This window comes from Salvelinus alpinus, chromosome 29, assembly GCF_045679555.1.
Source record: "Salvelinus alpinus chromosome 29, SLU_Salpinus.1, whole genome shotgun sequence".
NCBI classification, from domain to species: domain Eukaryota; kingdom Metazoa; phylum Chordata; class Actinopteri; order Salmoniformes; family Salmonidae; genus Salvelinus; species Salvelinus alpinus.
Genome location: NC_092114.1, coordinates 6,931,207 through 6,940,022, shown reverse-complemented (window position 1 = coordinate 6,940,022; position 8,816 = coordinate 6,931,207). Strand labels below are relative to the sequence as shown.

Genomic DNA, 8,816 nt, shown 5'->3' with positions numbered 1-8,816 from the left:
TGGTTGTGGGTTTGTAAAGAGGGTGGGGGACGGGGAAGACCTCTGTCTAAACTACTATTTCGTGGACATCTGAATAGACTTTAAGATCTCCAACCAATTGTGCTATTGTGTTTGTTTTTACGCATTATTTGTAACTTATTTAGTACTTATTTTATTATTATTTATTATTATTATTAATGTTTATGCCACGTCTTATGACTGAAAAGAGCTTCTTGATACCAGGGCAGCGATTACTCCGTGCTGGAGGAATACTTTTTCTTCAACGAGTCGGACGCCCAACAAGACCCTCATCCCTGTCATTCGCAGCAGAAAGAGACGGCGGTATCGGCGCCGAAGGTCCGGGTGCCTTGTAAGGATACGACGCCGAGACGGTAATCTACCTTTACCATCGGTCCTATTATCATGCAGTCATGAGTGAACAGGGAGTGAACAGGGAGTACAGGATGGGACTGAGCACACACCCCTGAGGCGTCCCCGTGTTGAGGATCAGTGTGGCGGATGTGTTGTTACCTACTCTTAACACCTGGGGGCGGCCCGTCAGGAAGTCCAGGATCCAGTTGCAGAGGGAGGTGTTTAGTCCCAGGGTCCTTAGCTTAGTGATGATAGGACCAGGCACGACTCAAGTTTGCCGATGACACAACAGTGGTAGGCCTGATCACCGACAACAGTGAGACAGCCTATAGGGAGGAGATCAGAGACCTGGCTGTGTGGTGCCAGGTCAACAACCTCTCCCTCTACGTGATCAAGACAAAGGAGATGATTGTGGACTACAGGAAAAGGAGGACCGAGCATGCCCCAATTCTCATTGACGGGGCTGCGGTGGAGCAGGTTGAGAGCTTCAAGTTCCTTGGTGTCCACATCAACAAACTATCATGGTCCAAACACACTAAGCCAGTCATGAAGAGGGCACGGCAAAGCCTATTGCCCCTTGGCATGGGTCCTCAGGTCCTCAAAAGGTTCTACAGCTGCACCATCGAGAGCATCCTGACTGGTTACATCACTCCCTGGTATGGCAACTGCTCAATCTCTGACCGCAAGGTACTACAGAGTAATGCGTATGGCCCAGCACATCACTGGGGCCATGCTTCCTGCCATCCAGGACCTCTATACCAGGCGGTGTCAGAAGAGGGCCCTAAAAATTGTCATAGACTCCAGCCACCCTAGTCATAGACTGTTCTCTCTGCTACAGCACGGCAAGCGGTACCGGAGCGCCAAGTCTAGGTCCAAAAGGCGCATGTGACAAATACAATTTGATTTCAGATTTCTAGCCTCTCTCTCTCTCTCTCTCTCTCTCTCTCTCTCTCTCTCTCTCTCTCTCAGTCTCTCTCTCTCCCTGTCTGTCTGTCACTCTCTCCCTTCTCTTTTTCTTTTAGTGCGCTGCGACGCTCCTGGCATGCAGGGTTACATTCCTCTGAAATGACATCCCTCCATCACTGAGAAGGAGGAATAGTCATGACTCTGAGTCGTGCAGCGGGCAATGTGATGCGGGCAATGTGTCATGCAGCTGGCAATCTCTCTCTCTCTCTCTCTCTCTCTCTCTCTCTCTCTCTCTCTCTCTCTCTCTCTCTCTCTCTCTCTCTCTCTCTCTCTCTCTCTCTCTCTCCTAAAATGGTGCTACATTGCACAGCAGAAAACATTTGTTTATTTTTACTGCTTCTCGCTTTCCCCTATTTTTTCCTTCCCTCTCTCTGTTTTTATCCTTCCCTCTCTCTCGCTATCTCTCTCTCTGTCTTTATCCATCCCTCCCCCTCTCTCTATCTCTCCCTCTTTCTCGCTCTCTCTTTTTCTCTCTCCATCCCTCTCTCCATCTCTTTCTATGTCTCTCTCTCTCACATTGCCCGCTGCACGACTCAGAGTCATGACTATTCCTCCTTCTCAGTGATGGAGGGATGTCATTTGAGAAGAATGTAACCCTGCATGCCAGGAGCGTCGCAGCACACTAAAAGAGAAAGAGAAGGGAGAGAGTGACAGACAGACAGGGAGAGAGACAGGGAGGGAGAGAGAGAGAGAGAGAGAGAGAGAGAGAGAGAGAGAAAGCAGAGAGAGAGAGAGAGAAAGAGAGAGAGAGAGAGAGAGAGAGAGAGAGAGAGAGAGAGAGAGAGAGAGAGAGAGAGAGAGAGAGAGAGAGAGAGAGAGAGAGAGAGAGAGAGAGAGAGAGAGAGAGAGAGGAACAGAAGGAGAGCAGACAAAATGTGGACGAGGGGGCCTAAAATAGAGAGCCAGCCATGAGAGGAGAGTAGAGGACAAGGAAAAGAAGAGAGAGAGGGTAGACGACAAAACGAACAAAGCTACATCTCTCTACAGCAATCACACTTATTTTACCCCCACAGCAGTGAACTAAGACATCACAAATATCCGCAAAAACACAACACGTGTAACATATAGACCATAGCGGAAAAAAACAGGTGTAGACACACTTAGTCTTCAACAAAGGGGTCTGTACACACAGATGAGATATTCCACCAATGAAAAGACAGAGAGACAGCGATCTACTCTACCCGACCCATATGAATGGAACCTGTGTCGGTGTGTGACAGAGACTGACTGGGCATCCTTATAGGTTCAGAGAACTGACACGCACACAGACTCATACATTACATAGTCATTGATACCTACATGCACAGACACACAGACACACAGACACACTGACACACAGACACACAGACACACAGACAAACAGACACACAGACACACTGACACACTGACAAACAGACACACAGACACACTGACACACTGACACACTGACACACAGACACACAGACACACAGACACACAGACACACAGACACACAGACACACAGACACACAGACATGCCAAGAAACAAGCAGGTGAATGACACTAGGGCTATCTTATCTCCTCCCATCATAGACACTCCCATCTCCCATACACCCCCCAACATCAACCATAGGTTGTACATACACCGTTTCATCAGTAGGTCTCACTCAAACTAAACTTTATTCAGAGGAGCGCAGCGGACAAATAACATTCGGCAGAAGTATGTGAACGCTCCATTTACCCATAATCAGTACCATCTCCTGGAGAGAGAGAGAGAGAGTAGGATGCCTCTATCATACCAGAGACAGTGTATCTCTGCATTCCTGCTGAAAGTCACATTCCACTCTGAGGAATCATAATAACACATAGTAATAATAATATGGCTGTTATTATACGTGTAACAGTATATATAATATAAATTGACAGACAGGGAGAAAACTGGATACAAGAGTTGCATTGGTAGTTTCTAATCTTCTCTGCGTTGCAGTCCCTGCCTTGTTCTAGGTTTCCTTCAGCACCACAGACGCAGGTCCCATGACTGACTTATTGCTCTGTTTCTTCTCTCTTTCTTTCTCCCTTTTCTGTTGCCTTTAGCTCTCGGCTCTCGTTACCGCGGCGACACGGTGTGAGGAAAACAATGAGGGACGACAGGATGGAGGGATGAGAGGAAAATGGAGAGACACTTAAGGGAGAGGAGGGAAGAGGACGACGGGCTTACCTTTCTTTTCTCTCTCCTCCAAGCGTTGAATGGGAGATGGAGGAACGGGATGTGAGAGGGTGTCAACGAGGTGTTAATTTCAGGTTGGTCTCTGAATCCTCTTCTCCTTCAGCCACGCATGTCTCCCAGAGAAATTAGGATGGTATCAGATCAGTCAATATCAAAGGAACAAAAGAGAATAAAAAAATATATAAATAAATGTTTCAATGCCGCTGGTTTGAAAGCCGGTCCGAGTTTGTCCAAAAAAACAGAAATGTTTTAATATTTTCACCAATGGCAGGTGGAACAAATGTTACTTTTGTTTCGCTTCTTTCTCTGTCTCTCTGGAGAAAATGTAGTCCATGTGCTTCTGCAGAGAGAGAGTGACTGAGAGTGGGATCGAAGAGAGAGAGTGACTGAGAGTGGGATCGAAGAGAGTAGGAAACTTCTAAAACCGTCTCTGTACCGTCTTCAGGCTGACCAAAAGTGGGTCTGAGGCGCACTTTCCAAATCTCAGCGCTCCCACTCTAGGAGGGAAGGGAGAGAGAGAGAGAGAGAGCGAGAACGAGAGAGAGCGGCAGTACAGCCAGGCAGGCAGGGTATTCTAGTCGGCTTGGCTGAGAGGTAAGTGCAGTGACTTCAGCTTGTACAGTCCCACATCCACAGCTTATAACCAGGGCCTGTGCACCTCGCAAGTCCAATCTCCTCACTGTGGCTTTATTCTGCGCCTCCCTCCCCCTCCCTCCCCCTCCCTCCCCCTCCCCCTACAGGCTTATTTTGGGAAAAGAGAGTCAGGATTGTTCTTTGGGTTCACCGCCACACAAAACACAAGTGAGTGAGACTGGACACAGTGAGGTAGGACGGAGTAGGGGAGTGGCAGGATTGGGTGGGGTAAAGCACAGAGAGGGGTGGGTTAGGTGGAGGGAGGGAGGGGGATTTGGAAACTTCTATTGCCTCCATTCTTCACCCTCCCTCCCTCCTTCCCTCCTTCCCTCCCTCCTTCCTTCACAGAAGCCTCCCAGCCCTTTCTCCCACATTGAAGCTGTTGTCTTTCTACCTTGGATACAAATACATGCAGGAAAACATGACGCTACACACACACACTTACAAACAAACATAATGTGAGTACACCTACTGAAGTACCCCTACTGAAGTACACCTACTGAAGTACACCTACTGAAGTATACCTACTGAAGTACACCTACTGAAGTATACCTACTGAAGTACACCTACTGAAGTATACCTACTGAAGTACACCTACTGAAGTATACCTACTGAAGTATACCTACTGAAGTACACCTACTGAAGTACACCTACTGAAGTATACCTACTGAAGTACACCTACTGAAGTATACCTACTGAAGTACACCTACTGAAGTATACCTACTGAAGTACACCTACTGAAGTACACCTACTGAAGTATACCTACTGAAGTACACCTACTGAAGTACACCTACTGAAGTACACCTACTGAAGTATACCTACTGAAATATACCTACTGAAATATACCTACTGAAATATACCTACTGAAATATACCTACTGAAGTACACCTACTGAAGTATACCTACTGAAGTATACCTACTGAAGTATACCTACTGAAATATACCTACTGAAATATACCTACTGAAATATACCTACTGAAGTACACCTACTGAAGTACACCTACTGAAGTACACCTACTGAAGTACACCTACTGAAGTACACCTACTGAAGTATACCTACTGAAGTACACCTACTGAAGTACACCTACTGAAGTACACCTACTGAAGTACACCTACTGAAGTATACCTACTGAAATATACCTACTGAAATATACCTACTGAAATATACCTACTGAAGTACACCTACTGAAGTACACCTACTGAAGTGTGTGGAGAGTGTTGGCTCAACAGTTGCCATAGAGATTTACCTCTCCACGGCTCTCCACTCACGTCAAACAATCTCTCTCCTCTTTTTTTAACTGCCCATATCTCTCTTTTTTCTTTTAGTCGAAGCCAAGATTACTAGAGTAGTCGAATCAGGAGTAGGGCAGCAAAATGCGGATCATTTTTGCAAAATGTCAGGTTTTCCAGAAATACTGGTTGTAGGATTCCGGATTTCCTGCTTATTTCCTCATGATTCCATACATCTTCCAACCAGGATTTCTGAAAAACCTTGTCATTTTGGGAAAGTTACCAGAACAATTAGAGCTAGTCATTTAGCAGACTCTCCAGAGAGACTTACAGGAGCAATTAGGGTTAAACGCCTTGATCAGTGGCACATCGACAGGTTTTTCACCTAGTCGGCTCTGGGATTTGAAATTAGTGACCTTTCAGTTACTGGCCCAATGCTTTTAATCGTTAGGCTACCTACTGCCCAAGCCCTTTTCCCTGCAACACACACACACACACGCACACGCCCCCGCACACACGCACAAGCACAATACATATCTACCTCCATCACTCCAGCATCCCTGTCCCCTTACTCCTATACATATCTACCTCCATCACTTCAGCATCCCTGCACATGTAAATATGTGGTATTGGAACTGACTTTTTAAATATTTCCTGTATACAGTATGCTTAATTACTTTATTGTGTATTTCATATTTCTTGTTCTCATTTCTCGTGTGTTTTTTTCTAGTAATACATTGCTGTTGATTATTGCATTGTTGGGTTTTGGAGTTGGCAAGAAAGGCGTTTCACTGTACTTGTGCATGTGACATTAAAACTTGAAACTTGAAATATCAGTGCCACCTGATTGTACCTACAGCCGACGCTGTCCAAGCTGGCCACGAGAGGCTGTCCAAGCTGGCCACGAGAGGCTGTCCAAGCTGGTCACGAGAGGCTGTCCAAGCTGGCCACGAGAGGCTGTCCAAGCTGGCCACGAGAGGCTGTCCAAGCTGGCCACGAGAGGCTGTCCAAGCTGGCCACGAGAGGCTGTCCAAGCTGGCCACGAGAGGCTGGAATTTAAGAAGCTTGTCGGCTGCTCCATGTAGCAGTCCAATGAGAAAATCCCTCTGGCCTCCCGCCACAACAACAACATCTGGTGTATTTGGCATATAGGAAAACACAGCATCATCAACAACATCACAGCAGCTTCCCCTTACACAATCTCACACCAGCTTCCCCTTACACAATCTCACACCAGCTTCTCCTTACACAATCTCACACCAGCTTCCCCTTACACAATCTCACACCAGCTTCCACTTACACAACATCACACCAGCTTCCCCTTACACATCATCACACCAGCTTCCCATTACACAACATCACACCAGCTTCCCCTTACACAATCTCACACCAGCTTCCACTTACACAACATCACACCAGCTTCCCCTTACACAACATCACACCAGCTTCCCCTTACACAACATCACACCAGCTTCCCCTTACACAATCTCACACCAGCTTCCCCTTACACAACATCACACCAGCTTCCCCTTACACAACATCACACCAGCTTCCCCTTACACAACATCACACCAGCTTCCCCTTACACAATCTCACACCAGCTTCCCCTTACACAATCTCACACCAGCTTCCCCTTACACAACATCACACCAGCTTTCCCTTACACAACATCACACCAGCTTCCCATTACACAACATCACACCAGCTTCCCCTTACACAATCTCACACCAGCTTCCCCTTACACAACATCACACCAGCTTCCCCTTACACAACATCACACCAGCTTCCCATTACACAACATCACACCAGCTTCCCCTTACACAATCTCACACCAGCTTCCCCTTACACAATCACACACCAGCTTCCCCTTACACAACATCACACCAGCTTCTCCTTACACAACATCACACCAGCTTCCCATTACACAACATCACACCAGCTTCCCCTTACACAATCTCACACCAGCTTCCCCTTACACAACATCACTCCAGCTTCCCCTTACACAATCTCACACCAGCTTCCCCTTACACAACATCACACCAGCTTCCCATTACACAACATCACACCAGATTCCCCTTACACAACATCACACCAGCTTCCCCTTACACAACATCACACCAGCTTCCCCTTACACAACATCACACCAGCTTCCCCTTACACAACATCACACCAGCTTCCCCTTACACAATCTCACACCAGCTTCCCCTTACACAACATCACACCAGCTTCCCATTACACAACATCACACCAGCTTCCCCTTACACAACATCACACCAGCTTCCCATTACACAACATCACACCAGCTTCCCCTTACACAACATTACACCAGCTTCCCCTTACACAATCTCACACCAGCTTCCCCTTACACAACATCACACCAGCTTCCCCTTACACAACATCACACCAGCTTCCCATTACACAACATCACACCAGCTTCCCCTTACACAACTTCACACCAGCTTCCCATTACACAACAATGTGTGCAGTTGGTGAGAGTAGCTGTCTCACCACGCTGGCTATCAGGTCGACAATTTGGTCATGTCTAGCAATGTACACATGTTTGTATGAACAACAACCGTTCACAACATGGGCAACAAACTCCATTACTTCTGACTCTTGTAGAATAGAAAAGGGGTCAAGGTTTGCAGGGTACCAGAGTGCTAGGTTATATTTTGTTGGTAGAACTGGCAGCCTCGCCTTATCAGTAAAGGTGAGAATGTCCTGGCCAATGGCAGAATTCTGGCACATGGAATGAGAGACAGAGTGATCAGCACATTGCAGAGCAGGGAGTTTCCCCTACAGCCTCACGCCAGTCTAGTGCTGCAGTAGCTGCATCCGTCTGATAACGAGGAGTGTTGTCCTGGATGTAGGATGATATGTTCCATCTTTGGTGACAGAAGTCTCCAAGACAACTCATGGGCCTGTCACAACTTCATCAGAGTCACTGGCTTAGTCTGCGTGTCCGTGTCCATCTGAGCTCCCGTCCGGCCAGTTTGACCAAACTCCAAAGCCTGCAGCATGAGTGTCCAATTTTCCATTGGCTTTCCTCCCGAAGCCCAGGAAGTTGTCCTCAGTGTCCGTGGCCAGCGGGACCTTCTGCCTCTGTAGGTCTAGAAGGAGGGAGGCTCTGGCTAACTGCCTAACTGTCACATCTTCACTGTTGAGCATGTTCAGCAGGTGAGTCCGTCTGGTACAAGTGTAAATCCACTCACATTTCGGGACACCTAAACCCCAAATCTCTTTGGCTCAGGAAGATAATGTCTCGTGTTGAAGCATTGCCACTTTCTCACTACTTGAACAGTTTTGTTATTCATTTTCCCCCAGAACCTTCTGTGGGAGAGGCACACGTGCAGGCAGATGTTAAATCTTTGCTAGGGCCACCTCACTCACAGCTTCATGACCCCAGGCAGAAGGGAAAGGTCAAACATTTCACGCCTGGTTGAAGACTCAT

The 8,816-nt window shown here is 47.2% G+C and overlaps 1 protein-coding gene across 1 annotated transcript in view; it reads right to left on the bottom strand.

Moving 5' to 3' along the window:
- Positions 1–4,183, bottom strand: part of LOC139558858 (collagen alpha-2(VIII) chain-like) — a 101,004-nt gene extending 96,821 nt beyond the window's left edge. Inside the window, exon 1 of the mRNA XM_071374371.1 lies at positions 3,494–4,183. The gene's annotated coding sequence lies outside the window, so the exon portion shown is untranslated. The remainder of the gene's footprint in view (positions 1–3,493) is intronic.
- Between the last annotated feature and the right edge of the window lie 4,633 nt (positions 4,184–8,816).